The sequence below is a fragment of the Giraffa tippelskirchi genome, chromosome 2 (genome assembly GCF_054371585.1).
Source record: "Giraffa tippelskirchi isolate mGirTip1 chromosome 2, T2T-mGirTip1v1.2.pri, whole genome shotgun sequence".
Lineage (NCBI taxonomy): Eukaryota > Metazoa > Chordata > Mammalia > Artiodactyla > Giraffidae > Giraffa > Giraffa tippelskirchi.
This window is the reverse complement of record NC_137276.1, coordinates 102,495,610-102,515,401: the sequence shown is the minus strand read 5'-3', so window position 1 is coordinate 102,515,401 and position 19,792 is coordinate 102,495,610.

The following is a 19,792-nucleotide window of genomic DNA, read 5'->3' as shown; positions in this document are numbered from 1 at the left end:
CCTTGTTGTGGATCTTAGGGCTTGGCAAATGGATCCCTGACACATTGAGCAGAAAGAGCCCTCTCTATCAGTAAAGGAGGCCACTCTTACCCATCACACCTAATGAGAGTTAGCACCTTCCTCTCCTCCCTCAAAACTATGTGTTCTGGTCCCATGGTATTGGAACCCAAGCTCAGGTCATGAGTACTTCCTTGAACCTCTCACTGGTGCATCCTTACGTCTAATCATGCCTCTCAAGCTACAGTGAGAAAGCTTGAGTCCTGCCTTGGCAAGCCCTTGAATTCATTGGTTTTAAAATTTTGAAAGGTACTCTGAGAGCTCAGAGCAGTGATGGCAAAAGAGAGCACACTGATAGTCTTTGGCAGAAGTGCTACTTCCTGACATTCAGCAGCTCTTGGAGAGGCTTCATTTCTATACTCAGCAGGTCTCAGAATGGTCTTTGTGAATCCAGAATCCAGCCTCTGTCAAAACAAGAATGGAGTTCAGAGCACCTGGCAGGCATCTGAGAAAGAGGCCCAGTTTGGAATAAGACATGAGGTGCTGGGGCACACTGGCTTTCCACTTACAGAGTAGCCTACTTATTCTGTGGCTAAGTGAATCAGAAAGCAAGTAAAATTTCCTAAAGACCTACAGTAGCCCTGCCAAAGTGCTTAGGATTTTCATGCATTATCTTATTTAATCCTTATAGTGGCCCTGCGAGATCTCTTTTTTACTTTTGTAAATGAAAAAAATGGGGCTCAAATAGATTAGACTCATTCAAGGTCATGTGGCTGGTTAAAATGAGAATGCAAGTTGGAAGATGGATCTATTCCACTGTGTTCTTAGAACCCAAATGATAAATGTGACACAGGAGAATTCGATAAGACAACTACAGATGGCAAATATTTTCCAAAAGTCTACAGCTGCCTCATCTGAATGACAGGGTAGAAATCTGCCCCTAGAATCCAAGCTGGGCTTTTAGTTTCCATCAGCCATTGTTAGAGAATGTTGTATTAGGTAAATCCATTTCAGGTAGAAACAGAGAGCCCTCTCCCTGGTAGGTTTCTGGATACTCTCAGCTCACGCTGTTTAACAACCCAAACTTAGAACTATTGCTACCCCATAGCAGATGGCACTGTCAGGATGTAAACAGGACAGAACTGCTTCCAAAAAAGGGATGACAAATGTGGCATCTCATCAACATACAAATGAACACCAAAACAAAACTTTGAGATGTTCACCTACATTCTGCCTCAGTACATTTCAGAACTTAGACAAAGGGTACTCTAGGAAGCTCACTATGATTTTGACACAAATTTGAATTCCAATATAAGAAATATTTGTAAATATTAATTTTGTACCCATCACTGTGCAAGGACTTTCCCCATGAGTTATCTTGTTTATTTTCCTCACCAGCCTTGTGAGTGAAGGATCTCTGTTGCTTGAGAAAAGTGAAATCCATACATGTTACATACACACCGTGTACAGCACCTCACAACTAAGAATGATAAAGCTGCATGTTAACTCAGCTCTCTTGAAGAGTAGTTCAGAATTCCCAGCTACAAACAGTGGTGGCTGCATGTAATCACTTGGATTTTTCAATAATTATAAAACAGTAAGAATACCACTATTGGGAAATAGTGAGAGTTGGACCATAAAGAAAGCTGTTGGACCATGTGAGAGTTGGACCAAGTGAGAGTTGGACCATAAAGAAAGCTGAGCACCAAAGAATTGATACTTTTGAACTATGGCGTTGGAGAAGAGTCTTGAGAATCTCTTGGACTGCAAGGAGATCAAACTAGTCAATCCTAAAGGAAATCAGTCCATTGGAAGGACTAAAGCTGAAAGTGAATCTCCAATATTTTGGCCACCTGATGTGAAGAACTGACTCATTGGAAAAGACCCTGATGCTGGGAAAGATTGAAGGCAGGAGGAGAAGGGAACGATAGAGGATGAGATGGTTGGATGGCATCACCGACTAGATAGACATGAGTTTGAGCAAGCTCCCAGAGTTGGTGATGGACAGAGAAGCCTGGTGTGCTGCAGTCCATGGGGTTGCAAAGAGTTGGACACAACTGAGCAACTGAACTGAACTGAAGAATACCACAATATTTTGAACAATATAGCATCATTGGATAAAAGATGCTTCCTCCAAAGGTGGAAACTTGAATGATAACTAAATTGTACATGAGGGAAGAATTCACATCTGATTCTTCATAATTAATATTCTTAAACAAATGCTTCTTGAAGGAAACCCAAACCAGGATTTATATGTCTAATTTTAACAGCATCATGTACTTTATAGGCACCCAGTGTGGCTTTATTATGACCTTCCCTTATGGAGCAATAACATATCATTGATCAGTCAAGTGGTCAGCCCTAAAGATGCTAAATCCAGGAGAAAATACTCTAGGTTTTAGGAATATTTTAATTCCTTTTATGGACTTAGATCCATGATTACTAGTTGGGTTTCTAGGAGTTCTTAGAGGTGTGTCATCAACGTTCTATCCACAAGCATTTGAAAAGGCTAGTGGAAATTCTCTGTTTATATTAGCATATAACCATATGAATCAACAGATAAATAAGTCTTATTTTAGCTGGAATTATATCAATTCATTGATTAGAAAGACTGATAGGAAGCCATGGTCAGTAGATGAAAAGATAAGCAGAGCTCTAGGCACAGTGAAATAGGAAATGATTCATTATTACTCATTTATACCCAACAAAATGCAGTTTGCAATAGAAGATGAGACTACTAATAAAAACAAAATGAGCAGAAAAATATAAATATGTAGTTCACAGAAAGAGAAACCCCCAAGCTAACATTACTAATAATCAGAGAAATGCAAATCAAAATAAGATGCTACTTTTTGTTCATCACATTAGTAAAAATTAAAAAAATTATATGATACCAAGTATTGGCAAGAACATGCAGAAATGGGAAACTTGATATACTGCTACTGGAATTATGACCCTGTATAGCCATTTTGGAAAGAAATCTGGTTGTAGATAGTAAAGATAAGTGTGTGCATCCTTGAAATCACAGCATCACCAATCCAAGGCATATTCCCTAAAGAAATCCTTGTCTTGGTCCAAAAGGAGTCAAGGATGTTCATTTGAATCCTACTTGTAGAAGTAGAAAATTGGAGGCAGCCTGGTTTATTCATTAGGGGAATGAAGAAATCAAATGTAGACCCAAACTGTAATTCCATTGGAATTAGCAGCAATGAACTAGATGTTCAACATGATAAAACAGACATAACTACCACTACAATATTATAAAGTAATTAGCCTCCAATTAAAATAAATAAATAAATTTAAAAACAACAACAACAACAACAACATAACTAAATCTCAGAAAGTTAGTGTCAAGTGATAAAAGTAAAATCATAATGAAGGCTACAGGGAATTCCCTGGTGGACCAGTGGCTAAGACTCTGCTCTCCCAGTGTAGGGGGTTTGGGTTTGATCCCTGGTCAGCGAACTGGGATCCACATGCTGAAACTGAGTGTGCATGCCACAACTAAAAAGATCTCACATGCTGCAACTAAATATCCAGCATGCCACAACAAAGATCGAAGCTCCGGCATGCCATGACTAAGACCCTGTGCGGTCAAAAATAATAAATAAATACAAATTAAAAAGAATAATAATAAAGGCTACAATGTAAAACCACCCCAAAGAACACACACATTATGTTTTCTAATATGATATGAAATATTTCCTGCTATACCTGTAAACAAGAATGTCACAGCCATCAGGGATTCCAGCCTTTCTAATGTAAGTTTCTGAGCCCAGGAAAATGATACTGTGCTATCAGGCAGCCATCAGCCACTTTCCTGTTTAGTGCTGAGAAGTTAGGGGTGGGGGAAGTGATGTGAGAAAGTGCAAGAGGCAGCCATCTGCCATACGATAAAAGGTGGATGAGGAATTAAGGGTGTGAACAAGCAAGAAGCAGAATTTGGCCCCAAACAGCTGAAATGCATTTGGTGGTGGTGGTTTAGTCACTAAGTCCTGTCTGACTCTTGCAATCCCATGAAAGGAATGAATTCAGTGACCCCAGATATTTGCATTTTCCATAAATAGAAGAGTGCTAAATCCCTTAACAAAAGATATCTGGTTTCTTTAATTAATAATAATCTTTAAAAATTCAGATTACCTGCCCCTTGCTGCAAACTTCCATATAGCCTGCTTCCTCCCCACCCACCTCCTTGAAAACAAGGTCACCTGAGATGTTGTCTCCTGGGCTTGAAGTCCTCAGAATTCCTGACTTTCAGGTTGTGATTACCATTTTAGACACTAAGAATCCACACAAACTTAAGGATATGCATCTGACACATTAAACAGGCTGCCTAGTGAGCAACACTCTATAGATAAAGAGTGGGAGAGAGGCTAAGACATAAAAGAGAAAATAAAAATATAACAAGAGCAGGAAAGAAAGCTAGTGGGAAGCTGCTGCATAACATAGGGAGCTCAGCATGGTGCTCTGTGATGACCTAGATGGGTGGGATGCAGGGATAGGAGGGAGGTTCAAGAGGGAGAGTATATATATATATATATATATATATATATATATATATATATATAAAGCCGGCTCACATTGTTGTACAGCAGAAACTAACACAACATTGTAAAGCAATTATCCTCCAATTAAAAATTATGCTATGATAAACCATAATGGAAAAGAATATTTAAAACAGACTATATATATATATATATATATATAGTTGCTGTTGTTATTTATTCACTAAGTTATGCCCAAATCTTTCGTGACCCCATGGACCGTAGCCCACCAGGCTTCTCTGTCAATGGGATTTTACAGGAAAGAATACTGGAGTGGGTTGCATTTCCTCCTCTGTGGGATCTTCCCAACCCAGGGATTGAAACTGAGTCTCCTTCATTAGCAGGTGGATTCTTTGCCACTGAGCCATATACTCAAAAGAAAAAAAAATTAAGAAAAAAAAAAAAGAGTGGGAACTGTAGTGATAGTGCACCCCGAACTGAAAAGAATGCTGATCTTAACTCCATGCATCTGAGGTCCGAACAAATAAAGTATATACTGCATAGCAAACAGGGTAATTGGAAAACACTGAGCTTGATAATGATCTTCAGGCTCTTTCAGTCAAGATTCTGCCATTATCATTGGATGAAACCCCCCGGGATTCCAGGGAAGGTTGACAGTTTCTATCATTCGGTTCCAATTCTTCCTCTGTGATTCTGAAGAGCGCTAAGCCACACGCGGTGTTCAGTAAGAGCCCAGTTCCATCTTTAGCTTCCAGGAGAAAAGATCAATACAAATAATGGTTGTGATTACATCTGAGCCAGCTTAGTATAAAAATAAATGACTGCCACAGATAGAGAGGAGAAAGGTAGCTAGTAACTTGGAAGGAAAACACAAGGCTAACCCATCCTTCTACATTTGCTACCAAAGTTGAAACCTTTTTAGCAATGACTCTGCTGTGGCTTCCCAGTTATACCTCAATTAGGTGAAGAAATTCCGGGAAATAGCCAAATCAGGAAAAGATAATTGGTTGTTCTAAGAAAGATAATTGGAGACAGTTAACCTCCTAAATTACCATCCAGACTGAAGGCTCCCTAGTTCTTAATAAACAAGCAAATAAGAAAGCAAATAAAGAAATCAGAAACAGTTACATTTGCTGCCAATGAGCAATAAGAAGAAAAAAAGCTTCAACAAGAAGTATTTTCTAGAGCAAAACAAAAGGCACAAGAAAACTGAGAGGAAATCTGTTGAGGTGTGCAAACAGTTGTTTAAATATGAATCAGCAGAAGAGTCAGTCATATAGAGTATAGAGCTTACAAGGAAGTAAAAAAATACAACCAACCTTGACAGCATATAAAAAGCAGAGACATTACTTTGGCAACAAATGTCCATCTAGTCAAGACTATGGTTTTTCCAGTAGTCATGTATGGATGTGACAGTTGGTCTATAAAGAAAGCTGAGCCCTGAAGAATTGATGCTTTTGAACTGTGGTGTTGGAGAAGACTCTTGAGAGCCCCTTGGACTGCAAGGAGATCCAACCAGTCCATCCTAAAGGAGATCAGTCCTGAGTATTCATTGGAAGGACTGATGTTGAAGCCGAAACTCCAATACTTTGGCCACCTGATGCGAAGAGCTGACTCATTTGAAAAGACCCTGATGCTGGGAAAGATCGAAGGCAGGAGGAGAAGGGGATGACAGAGGATGAGATAGTTGGATGGCATCACTGACTCAATGGAGATGAGTTTGAGCAGACTCCGGCAGTTGGTGATGAATAGAGAGGCCTGGTGTGCTGTGGTCCACGTGGTCACAAAGAGTTGGACACGACTGAGCAACTGAACTGAACACTGCAACAAGAACTTCACATATTGAATAATTACTAGTATCTAATCTCATGTTTAAGATAAAGTACCAGGCATTCATTTAGCATACAGTCATGTGAAAGCCAAAAGAAAATCATATTGCTGTGGTAGAACATTTGCAAATATCACTTGAAAAGTCATTTTTCAATATATTGTACACTATTAAATATTTTTAAAAAGTGAGGACTGTAGTTACATAAAAATTGAATCAAATGAAAATTCAAGACCTGTGCTTAAAGTTGCTGTCAAATGTTAATGCTAGGAAAATTTCAAGATTTCTAGTATAGAGGAGATGGTGAGATAAATAATTTCTAAATAATTTGGAAGTTTTGGGGATTCTATATTCCATGTGTGAATTTATGAAATATACATATGTTTTTTATAACCGGAAATTTTCTTGTGCCTCAGTCACTCAGTCGTGTCCAACTCTTTGTGATCCCATGGTCCACCGGGCTTCTCTGTCCATGGAATTTTCCGGGCAAGAACACTGGAATGAGTTGCCATTTCCTCCTCCAGTGTATCTTCCTTACCCAGGGATCAAACTCCAATTGCTTGCATCTCCTGCACTGGCAAGTGGATTCTTTCCACTGAACGGCATGGGATGGCGTGGGAATCTTTTTTTTTTTTAATTTATCTATTTTTTAACTTTACAATATTGTATTTGTTTTGCCATACATTGACATGAATCAGAATCTTCTTAAACAACTCCTATTCCCAAACTCTTATATAGTCCCATTTAATGACATTGAAAATTTAGGAATATTTCAAATTCTTTTACAATGGGCTTTCATCTTTAGATGACAATGGCCCAGACACTGTTGTTTTTTTTTGTTGTTGTTGTTTGTTTGTTTGACTGCAGAGCTTGCCAGATCTTATTTCCCAACCAGGGACTGAACCCACACCCTTGGCAGTGAAAGCACTATGGATTTAAAAAATAAGAAAAAAGGAAGAAAAAAAAAAAGGAAAAGAAAAAAGGGGGGAGAAAGGAGAAAAAAAAGGGGGGAAAAGAAGAAAGAAAAAAAGGGGGGGGAAGGGAAAAAAAGGGAAAAAAAAGGAAAAAATATTCAAAACCTAAACATTTAAAGTTATGTGGTATTCAGTGGGAATTTTTAGGACTTCATGCCCAGAAGACAGCATTTCAAGTAACCCTGAGAAAACTTCTGAGAAAGTGAGGGGAGGAGCCAGTTTATATAGAAATTTTGCAACAAAAGGTAAGTAGTCCGAACATCAAAAGGTTATTGTTCATTAAAGAAAACCAGATATCTCAAGTTAAGGAATTTAGCACTTTTCTATGTATGAGAAGATGCAAGAGCCACTCCCTACAATGAGTTTCCTCAGGGCTCACTGTAGGGAGTGACTTCAAGATGGCAGGTATTCTTTCCTTCCTGAGTTCCCTAAGGGCTCACCAGCTCACCATCTGTGGCGGCTGCAATTGCTGATGACTGTGAGATCCTTTGTTTACTGATATGGCAGGAAATACTCCATTTCTGTGTCAAGTCCTAACCACTGGACCACCAGAGAATTCCACCGTAATACTTTTCAGTTTTTTCTAGCTCCTGGGAAATGGAGTATTTCCTGCCATATCAGTAAATAAGGATGTCACAGTTATCAGAAATTCCAGCCCTTCAAAAGTGAATTCCTGAGTCCTAAGTGCACTTAGAAAGGAGAAGAATACCTGCAATCTGGCAGCCATCAGGCTGTAACCACTCCCTATGGTGAGCCCTGAGGAACTCAGGATGTGAAAAACAGAGGATACTGACTCCAAGGTAGCTGCAATGAATATAAAAGGAATAATTTCAGTGAGCCCAGAATCTTGCATATTCCTGTACATAGAAAAGTGCTACATTCTTTAACTTGGGATATCTGATTTTCTTTAATTCCCCAAAATACTTTCGATGTTCAGACTACCTACCCTTTGTTGCCAATCTATATATAACCTGACTCCTCCCCCAACATCCTCAAAACAGTTACTTGAGATTCTGTCTCCTGGGCTTGAAGTCCTAAAAATTCCCACTGGGTAAAGCATAACTCTCAACTTTTAGGTTGTGACTGTTTTTTAAGTTGACACCCCCTTCTAGAAAAATTTAAAGGAATATGTGATCCTTATAGCTTTTCAATTCCCTAGGTGAGCTAGAATCAAACGAAATCTAAGTGAATTTTTTACTCTGAAAGTGGAAAAATATCATTCCTATGCCTTAAAGTATCTTAGTGTCTAATGGGAAAGGAATAAATGTAGAAGGATAAAAGCATACAGTATAATATGGTAGCAATAATCACAGGATTTTACAGGGAAATACAAACCATACTTGGGAAGAAGAGAAAGAAGGTCAGAACTAGATGCCAAGTGGAAGTAATGACCAAGCAAGAACCATCAAAGCAGATCATAGGGGAAAGGAAAAACAGTACAGACTGAGTCATAATCATTTCAGCTTTTTATATACACATACTTTAATATCCTAGAATGTTTAAGATTAACATGAAATGTAAATGGAACTTTATAACAACAGGTGCTAATGTTGCATGTCTATTTAACTAATACTAGGAGAATATTGTGACATAGGAGAATATTGTGACTAGGAGAATATTGTGAGACAGATTGTGGTCCACTGGAGAAGGGCATGGCAAACCACTTCAGTATTCTTGCCTTGAGAACCCCATGAACAGTATGAAAAGGCAAAAGGATAGGACACTGAAAGAGGAACTCCCCAGGTCAGTAGGTGCCCAATATGCTAATGGAGATCAGTGGAGAAATAACTCCAGAAAGAATGATGGGATGGAGCCAAAGCAAAAACGATACCCAACTGTGGATGTGACTGGTGATAGACGCAAAGTCCGATGCTGTAAAGAGCAATATTGCATAGGAACCTGGAATGTTAGGTCCATGAATCAAGGCAAACTGGAAGTGGTCAAACAGGAGATGGCAAGAGTGAACGTTGACATTCTAGGAATCAGCGAACTAACACCAAAGAAGCTGAAGTTGAATGGTTCTATGAAGACCTACAAGACCTTCTAGAACTAACACCCAAAAAAGATGTCCTTTTCATTATAGGGGACTGGAATGCAAAAGTAGGAAGTCAAGAAACACCTGGCATAACAGGCAAGTTTGGCCTTGGAGTACAGAATGAAACAGGGCAAAGGCTAATAGAGTTTTGCCACGAGAACGCACTGGTAATAGCAAACACCCTATTCCAACAACACAAGAGAAGACTCTACACGTGGACATCACCAGATGGTCAACACCGAAATCAGATTGATTATATTCTTTGCAGCCAAAGATGGAGAAGCTCTATACAGTCAGCAAAAACAAGACCGGGAGCAGACTGTGGCTCGGATCATGAACTGCTTATTGCCAAATTCAGACTTAAATTGAAGAAAGTAGGGAAAACCACTAGACCATTCAGGTATGACCTAGATCAAATCCATTATGAGTATACCGTGGAAGTGACAAATAGATTTAAGGGTCTAGACCTGATAGACACAGTGCCTGATGAACTATGGACAGAGGTTCGTGACATTGTACAGGAGACAGGGATCAAGAAAATCCCCATGGGAAAGAAATGCAAAAAAGCAAAATGGCTGTCTGAGGAGGCCTTACAGACAGCTGGGAAGAGAAGAGAAGCGAAAAGCAAAGGAGAAAAGGAAAGATATTCTCATCTGAATGCAGAGTTCCAAAGAATAGCAAGGAGAGATAAGAAAGCCTTCCTCAGCGATCAGTGCAAAGAAATAGAGGAAAACAACAGATTGGGAAAGACTAGAGACCTCTTCAAGAAAATTAGAGATAGCAAAGGAACATTTCATGCAAAGATAGGCTCGATAAAGGACAGAAATGGTATGGACCTAACAGGAGCAGAAGATATTAAGAAGAGGTGGCAAGAATACACAGAAGAACTGTACAAAAAAGATCTTCACGACCCAGATAATCACGATGGTGTGATCACTCACCTAGAGCCAGACATCCTGGAATGTGAAGTCAAGTGGGCCTTAGAAAGCATCACTACGAACAAAGCTAGTGGAGATGATGGAATTCCAGTTGAGCTATCTCAAATCCTCAAAGGTGATGCTGTGAAAGTGCTGCACTCGATATGCCAGCAAATCTGGAAAACTCAGCAGTGGCCACAGGACTGGAAAAGGTCAGTTTTCGTTCCAATCCCAAAGAAAGGCAATGCCAAAGAATGCTCAAACTACCGCACAATTGCACTCATCTCACATGCTAGTAAAGTAATGCTCAAAATTCTCCAAGCCAGGCTTCAGCAATAGGTGAACCGTGAACTTCCAGATGTTCAAGCTGGTTTTAGAAAAGGCAGAGGAACCAGACATCAAATTGCCAATATCCGCTGGATCATCGAAAAAGCAAGAGAGTTCCAGAAAAACACCTATTTCTGCTTTATTGACTATGCCAAAGCCTTTGACTGTGTGGATCACAATAAACTGTGGAAAATTCTGAAAGAGATGGGAATACCAGACCATCTGACCTGTCTCTTGAGAAACCTGTATGCAGGTCAGGAAGCAACAGTTAGAACTGGACATGGAACAACAGACTGGCTCCAAATAGGAAAAGGAGTACGTCAAGGCTGTATATTGTCACCCTGCTTATTTAACTTATATGCAGAGTACATCATGAGAAACGCTGGGCTGGAAGAAACACAAGCTGGAATCAAGATTGCCGGGAGAAATATCAATAGCCTCAGATATGCGGATGGCACCACCCTTATGGCAGAAAGTGAAGAAGAACTAAAGAGCCTCTTGATGAAGGTGAAGGAGGAGAATGAAAAAGTTGGCTTAAAGCTCAACATTCAGAAAACTAAGATCATGGCATCTGGCCTCATCACTCCATGGGAAATAGATGGGGAAACAGTGTCAGACTTTACTTTTTTGGGCTCCAGAATCACTGCTGATGGTGACTGCAGCCATGAAATTAAAAGACGCTTACTCCTTGGAAGGAAGGTTATGGCCAACATAGATAGCATGTTTAAAAGCAGAGACATTACTTTGCCAACAAAAGTCCGTCTAGTCAAGGCTATGGTTTTTCCAGTGGTCATGTATGGATGTGAGAGTTGGACGGTGAAGAAAGCTGAGCGCCGCAGAATTGGTGCTTTTGAACTGTGGTGTTGGAGAAGACTCTTGAGAGTCCCTGGGACTGCAAGGAGATCCAATCAATCCATCCTGAAAGAGATCAATCCTGGGTGTTCATTGGAAGGTCTGATGTTGAAGCTGAAGCTCCAATACTTTGGCCACCTCATGCGAAGTGCTGACTCATTGGAAAAGACCCTAATGCTGGGTAGGATTGGGGGCGGGAGGAGAAGGGGACGACAGAGGATGAGATGGGTGGATGGCATCACCGACTCGATGAACATGGGTTTGGGTGGACTCCGGGAGTTGGTGATGGACAGAGAGGCCTGGCGTGCTGCAATTCATGGGGTCGCAGAGAGTCAGACACGACTGAGCAACTGAACTGAACTGAACTGAGGAGAATATTAGTTTGCACTACATAGTTTATTTTGTAGTGATGTCACACAGGGCATCACTGATTTTTAGAGTTAACTTTCTGGAAATCTCACCCAGCTTTGGTTTGCTCTAAGAAGCTGTCATGGTTCTCTGTACCCTGGGTCAACATCCTATTTTCTAGAATCTAGAAAAGATAATATAGGCAATCAATAGAAATTATAGCATTTTTCTCTACCCATATCTTCAGTCATAACCTTATTGCATAAAAAGAAATACACCTGGATAGAAATCTTAAAAAACGGGCTTGTGATGATAGTTACACAATTTCATAAATTTACTAAAACCATTCTAAATGGTTATTTTTAACCATAAATGGTGATTTATAAATGGTGATGTTTCCCCCAATGGATGATTTTTGAAGTGTGTAAATTATAACTAAATAAAGCACACCTGAATGTTTAACTTTTAAAACTTACATATTATTTCTTTCAATGCATTTTTGTGCATGTCCATATACACTATTTATGTTATAATGGCATCAGCCTTACTTCTGCATCCTTGTTACCACCCACATCAGCTCTGTGAACTCAGCATGCAGCAAACCTCTCTGAAACTCTATTTTCTCACATTAAAGATGAATTTTAATATTATTTACACACCTGTTTCGTAGAACAAGTTGGGACATGAATGAGAAAGTATAAGATCAGTGCCAGTAGGGTCCTATTAATTAATAGAAGCTTGATAAATATTCATTTTCTTCCTTCCTTCTCTTTCTTGAAGTATAACATTTGGTAACTAATTTGCACATTGCAACTCTAACACTTCTTCTACCAGGTGACAGTATTCCACAGCAGTGATTTTTCCCCTGCTGTCTTGGCAGAATGCATGCCCCCACCTCTCTGGTCTAGAACTGAAATGGAGCAAGACTCTATGGTCCCTGACCCTCATGTCCTTTGCCTGCCTTTTGTCTGTGGGGAAATTTTAGGCAAAGAATAAGTTTAATCAGAGAAGTGAGAAAATGCAGAAGCAAGGGAAAACAGTCAAAGGAGACCAAAGAATAATAGTTTAGTCTTTAAGCATAATCAAGGACTTCTAGTTCCTTCTCAAGGGCTATAGATAATATTCTGAGCCATATTCTGTGAGTTGTCTTACAGACACTGAAACCCCCACCAGGTGGAAGAAGTAAACTGCATGATGACCAGACTGTAGGAATGACATTCATGTATGTGTGGTCAGTCCCTCAGTCATGTTTGACTCTTTGCAACCCCGTGGACTGTAGCCCTCCAGTCTCTTCTGCCCATGGAATTTTCCAGGCAAGAATACTGGAGTGGATGGCCATTTCCTCCTCCAAGGTATCTTCCTGACACAGGGATCAGACCCGCATAATTTGCATCTCCTGCGTTGGCAGGCAAATTCTTTACCAGTGTGCTACCAGGGAAGTCCAGCCATGACATGCTGTGCTTAGTCGCTCAGCTGTGTCCTACTTTTTGCAACCCCATGGACTGTAGCCTGCCAGGCTTCTCTGTCCATGAAGATTCTCCAGGCAAGAATACTGGAGTGGGTTGCCATGCCCTCCAGGGGATCTTCCAAACCCAGGAATCGAACCCAGGTCTCCCATATTGCAGATGGATTCTTTACTGTCTGAGCCATGAGGGAAGTCATGACATAAGCTGCCACAATTCTGAGAATTGACCTTAAAGAAATGGAAACAACTGACCATGGAGCTGAAGATTAACTATACTTAAAACAATCAAGATGACACTTGTCAGACCACAAATGACCAATTTCAAGATGACTGTCAGAGCTGACTATTTTGCTTTTACATGTAGCCCCCTCCCTCAGCCTATAAAAGTTCCTTTCCACTGATTGTCCAGACAGAAGGGAGTCAGCCTTTGGACAAGTGTCTGTCCCCCGCCCCCCATCCCGTGGTTGCTGGAATCCAAAATAAAGCAAACTTTCCACCAACCTGTCTTCTTGAATGGCTTTGAGTGACGAGTAACCAAACCTGGGTTTGATAACATAACCTGCCTGAACTTTTGCTTACAGCTCCAGTGAAGTGCCAAATCCTGCTAGTTTCCCCCCTTGCCAGTGCCCTTCTGAAAGTGATACCATCTTGGTTTCCACCTTTCATTTAAGATACTATAGATTATACCAAGCAACATCAGACTTTCAAAGAGCTTCCAGGATTCTTAATAATGAGGTCACGAGAGAGAGAGAGAGAGAGAATGAGAATTGCCAACCAGAAAAGAATTAGCTAATGTTCTCCTCTGCTGGCACCGTGTTCACAGGCTCCCCTTGGCTGTGTACTTAATGCTTCACCAGGGGACAAGGGGGAATTAAGATGTCTTGAATGAGAAGCAGCTGAGAATGGGAAGCTTTGGCCTTAACACCAATTGCAGCTTAAGACCTGACTGCCAATGTGTATTTCCCTTCTTCCATGACTCATTTTGGGCAAATGCTAATGAATACCAATCACTCTTTCCATCTCAACAGCCTTGGGTGAGGGCCTGGGATCCTTGCTGCAGCCCTCAGCTCTGTGAGCAGCTCAAAGCAATGCTCCTTCAGGGTGGGGGTGCATGTGTGAAAAGTCACTCAGTCGTGTCTGACTCTTTGCAACCCTATAGACTATACAGTCCATGGAATTCTCCAGGCCAGAACACTGGAGTGGGTAGCCATTCCCTTCTCCAGAGGATCTTCCCAATCCAGGGATCAAACCCAGGTCTCCTTCATTGCAGGAGGATTCTTTACCAGCTTAGCCACCAGGGAAGCCCAAGAATACTGGAGTGGGTGGCCTATCCCTTCTCCAGGGGATCTTCCCAACTCAGGAATCGAAACAGGGTCTCCTGCATTGCAGACCAATTCTTTACCAGCTGAGCTACCAGGGTAGGGGTGGGGGGATTAAATTAAAGCAAGGTCACTACTTTCAGGATAAATCTTGGATTTCTTCTCTTTGACCTTCTAATTCTGCAGCCCCTTTGCCTTCTTGGTCTACTAAACTTCCTCCAGAGACCTTCTGAACACCTGAACCAACCTCATGTGGAAGAGAAAGAATGATGTGCTTTTCAGGAAAATTCATGTCTCACGTTACTTTTCACCCCACCCACCAGCTGCCCAACACTTGAAATTCTACTAAAACTTGTCATTCCTATAGTCAAGGTCTTCATTCTCAAAATACAACTGTCCAAATTCAATAATACATGTTAATAGTATTTCAAATGTTTGTATCCTCCAATTTATCAACACCAGTATAAAAATTTAGTCTAACAAAACAGAGACATGCAGCAAGATTTTTGAAGGAAGTGTTTATCACGGGATTGCTTGTCACAGTCAGCCATCTGTATCTGCATTCAGGATTCTACCAACAGCAGATCAAAAATATGTGGAAAAAATCCAGAAAGTTCCAAAAAGTGAAACTTAAATCTGGCAGGCCTGCAACAATTTACACAGCATTCACACTGTATTAGGTAGTATAAGTTATCTAGAGATGATTTAAAGTAATGTTAGGATGTACGTCCAAATGCTATATTGTTTTATATAAGGGACTTGAACATCTGCAGATTTTGGGGGGCTGGTCCTAGAGTCAATCCTCCGTGGATACTGAAGGACAACCATGTATTTTAAAAAATGAAACTGATGTAAATGCCCCCAAATTAAAATATGAAACAAATTTGGCATGGCCATATGATGGAGTTTCAAGTCAACATTGAAAATCTTGATTACAATTTATTTTCTAAGTTAATAAAAAGGACAGGACAAAAATTTTAGACTGAGTCTGGTCAAAACAACACACATCACAAATATCTCACACAATGTTTTCCATAGAGAAAATTCTGATGCAAAAGGCTCAAAAATATAGACAGTGTTTTTCTTCAGGTGGTGAGATTCTCAGTGACTCTTTGAATTTCCACAGTTCTCTTTATTCCTCATTTAGTGAGCATATGGTACTTTTCTGATGCAAATAAAAGACTTCTTAAAATAAACTGGTGAAAATATCACAATCCTCTAGAGAAGATAGGACTTTGGTATCTTGTTTTCACCTAGGGTCTCTGGGAATGTCATTAATTACTTACAATCCAAGGAGTTTTCAGTTTCATATCTTCTAGAGAAGCAAATTTTTTTAAAAAAGATTTTGTGATGTGGACCATGTTTAAAGTCTTTAATTTGTGACAATATTTCTTCTGTTTTACATTTTGGTTTTTTGGCCCCAAGTCATGTGGAATCTTAGCTCCCTGATCAGAGATCCAATCTGCACCCCTTGTATTGGAAGGTGAAATATTAACCACTGGACCACCAGGGAAGTCCCCGGGATCAAGTATGGACTGGGAGGAGGCAAAACTTACATCGCTGAGTGTTGAGTAAAGGGAGAAAAGGAAAAGGCATATTGTTGGCCTGCAGTGAGGTGGGGGGATCATAGCACACCACTTCCAGCCCCATTCACATTGCCCTTTCTCAGACACCTGTAAACATAGACACAGTACTGAGAAAATTGCTTATAAGCAGGTAGTGTGGCATAGTGAAATCACTGAATTAGAAGTATCAAGACTTTCAGAAAGAAAAAGAGCAGCTACTGACAGCTGCCACAAGCTAGCTGGTCAGTACTCACAGGAAAAGCCTGGTATTCTCTAGTTAACTATTTCACAGGACACTAACATCTAACAAAATGATTTTTGTCAAAGACAAAAACAAAACCTCTCTAGAAGTGTGCAAACCACAACGATATCCTACTATAGTGGCTAAAATGAGCGTCTGCCGCCTTTCTATCCCTACACCACTCCTCCCACTTCCTGAATAAAAGTTTTTAGGATACTCAACTGCAGCTATCTAAAATTTCCTCCTAACAGCCCTCAATCCAGAATAAAGCCATGCTTTCTTGAGGCCTACTCCAATGCTCCTAATCCAAGCTCAATCCCATAGCAAGCTTCTCATACAGAAAGGTCCCTTGTTCCCCACGGTGTATGCCCTCCCTTGTTGAAACAAGTATCAGTAAAGCCAACTTGTTCTATCACAGGTTTGTTCCTTCTGGTTTTTGGCTGGTAAACATCAACATTGCATTTCCTTTTTGGTTCTGCCACTTACTGGACATATGTCCTGCAGCAGATCAATTGGCTTTACTGCACACCTTTTTCCTCATGTTTAAAATAGTTACAGGACTTCCTTGGCAGTCCAATGGTTAAGACTTTACCTTCCAGTGCAGGGGTTGTGGGTTTGATCCCTGGTCATGGAGTTAAGATCCCATATGCCTTGTGGCCAAAAATACCAAAACCTACGCAATATTGTAACAAACTCAATAAGGGCTTTAATAAAAAATGGTCCACATCAAAAAAAAATAAATCTTAAACAATAAAAACAAAATAGTTTCAATAAACCCCATATCTCTTATCTCTCAGGGCTTTTGCATTTTAGTGCTAATAACAGCAACTGATAAAACAAAAATGCTAAGTCTTGGTTGAAAGTCAATTCAAAAGCAATGAATACTGTAATGTAGTTTGGAAAGAATTGATAATTCAATGCAATTGAAGCAGCATTCTGGTTTTTCTATGTGCTTACTGTGTGATATTTGGCAAATCGACTAAACTCTCTGAGTATTAACTATGGGAAAATGATGATCATAATAGTATACCCATTTCAGAGGGTCCTTGTGAAGCATAAATGAGAGAATTATGAAGAGACAGTTCACAGTTTACTAACTGTGCATAGTAAATACAATGAATACAGCAAAAAGATGTATAGAGGCTAGGTCTAAAGTTTATTCATCTTGGTTTTCCAGTGCTTGACACAGTAAATATCTAAAAAATATTTTAAATGAGTAAATGTGAGTGAATTATATTTGGAATTATTTTATTCACTGAACAAAATTTTGTGAGCACTTTCTACATAGCATGCCATATTTTATAATCTGAGAGTTCAGTGATAAATCAGCTAGCATCCTTTTCAGTATGGTGAAGGAGATAAATATTAAATAAAAATGCAAATAAACTATATTTATAAGTAGTGATAATTGGTAGATCAGGGTTTCCCAGTATTGGCACCATTGACATTTATAATGGTAACATTCTTTGGGGAATAATCCTGTGCCTCGGAGGATGTTTAGCAGCATCTCTCCTTCAATATTCACAAAACAATCAATGCAACTGAAAGATAAAAACTGAAAGATAAAAACAATATGATTATTTCAACAGAGGCAGAGAAAATCTTTGATAAAATTCAACACCATTTATGACAAAAACTCTCGAGAAAGTAGGCATAGAAGGAACCTACCTCAACATAATAAAAGCCAAATATGACAAACCCACAGCAAACATTATCCTCATTACCAAAAAATTGAAAGCATTTCCTCTAAAATCAGGTACAAGACAAGGGTGCCCATTCTTACCACTACTATTCAACATAGTTCTGGAAGTCCTAGCCATAGCAATCAGAGAAGAAAAAGAAATAAAAAGGATCCAGATTGGAATAAAGAAGTAAAACTCACTGTTTGCAGATGACATGATGGTCTACATAGAAAACCCTAAAGATGCCATCAGAAAATTACTAGAGCTAATCAATATAGTAAAGTCACAGGATACAAAGTTAACACACAGTAATCCCTTGAAGTCCTATATGCTAACAATGAAATATCAGAAAGAGAAATTAAGGAAACAATCCCATTCACCATCACATGAAAAGAATAAAATACTTAGGAATAAATTTACCTAAAGACACAAAAGGCTTGTATTCAGAAAAGTATAAAACACTGATGAAAGAAACAAAAGATAACACAAATAGATGGAGAAATATAGCACAATCTTGGATTGGAAGAATCAATATAGTGAAAATGAGTATACTACCCAAAACAATCTATGGATTCAATGCAATCTCTATCAAAGTATCAATGTTATTTTTCACAGAACTAGAACAAAGTATTTCACAATTTGTATGGAAACACGAAAGACCCAAAGAGCCAAAGCAATCTTAAGAAAGAAGAACGGAACTGGAATAATCAACCTCCCTGACTTCAGACTATACTACAAAAGCTGCAGTCGTCAAAATATTATGGTACTGGCACAAAGACAGAAATATAGATCAATGGAACAAAAGAGCAAGTCCAGAGATAAATCCACACACCTGTGGACACCTTATCTTTAACAAAGGAGGTGAAAATATACAGTGGAGAAAAGATAGTCTTTTCAACAAGTGGCACTGGGAAAATTGGTGAACTACATGTAAAAGAGTGAAATTAGACCATTTTCTAACATGATACACAAAAATAAACTCAAAATGGATTAAGGATCTAAATGTAAGGCCAGAAACTATCAAACTGTTAGAGGAAAACATAGGCAGAACACTCTATAACATTAATCACAACAAGATCCTCTGTGACCCACCTCCCAGAGTAATGGAATAATAACAAAAATCAACAAATGGGGCCTAGTTAAACTTAAAAACTTTGGCACAATGAAGGAAACTATAAGCAAGATGAAAATACAGCCCTCAGAAAGGGAGAAAATAATAGTAAATGAAACAACTAAGGAAGAATTAAACTCTAAAATATACAAGTAGCTCATGTTGCTCAATACCAGAAAAATGAACAACCCAGTCAAAAACCAGGCAAAAGAACTAAATAGACATTTCTCCAAAGAAGACACAAAAATGGCTAATAAACACATGAAAAGATGCTCAATGTCACTCATTGTTAAAGAAAAGCAAATCAAAATCATAATGAGGTATCATCTCACACTGGTCAGAATGCCCATCATTGAAAAGTCTACAAACAATAAATGCTAGAAAAGGTGTGGAGAAAAGGGAACCCTCTTACACTGTTGGTGGGAATGCAAACTGGTGCAACAACTATGGAGAACAGTGTGGAGATTCCTTAAATAACTGAGAATAGAGCTCCCATATTACCCAGCAATCCCACTGCTGGGCATATACTCTGAGGAAACCAGAACCAAAAACACACATGTACCCCAATGTTCATTGCAGCACAATTTACAATAGCTAGGACATGGAAGTAACCTAGATGTCCATTG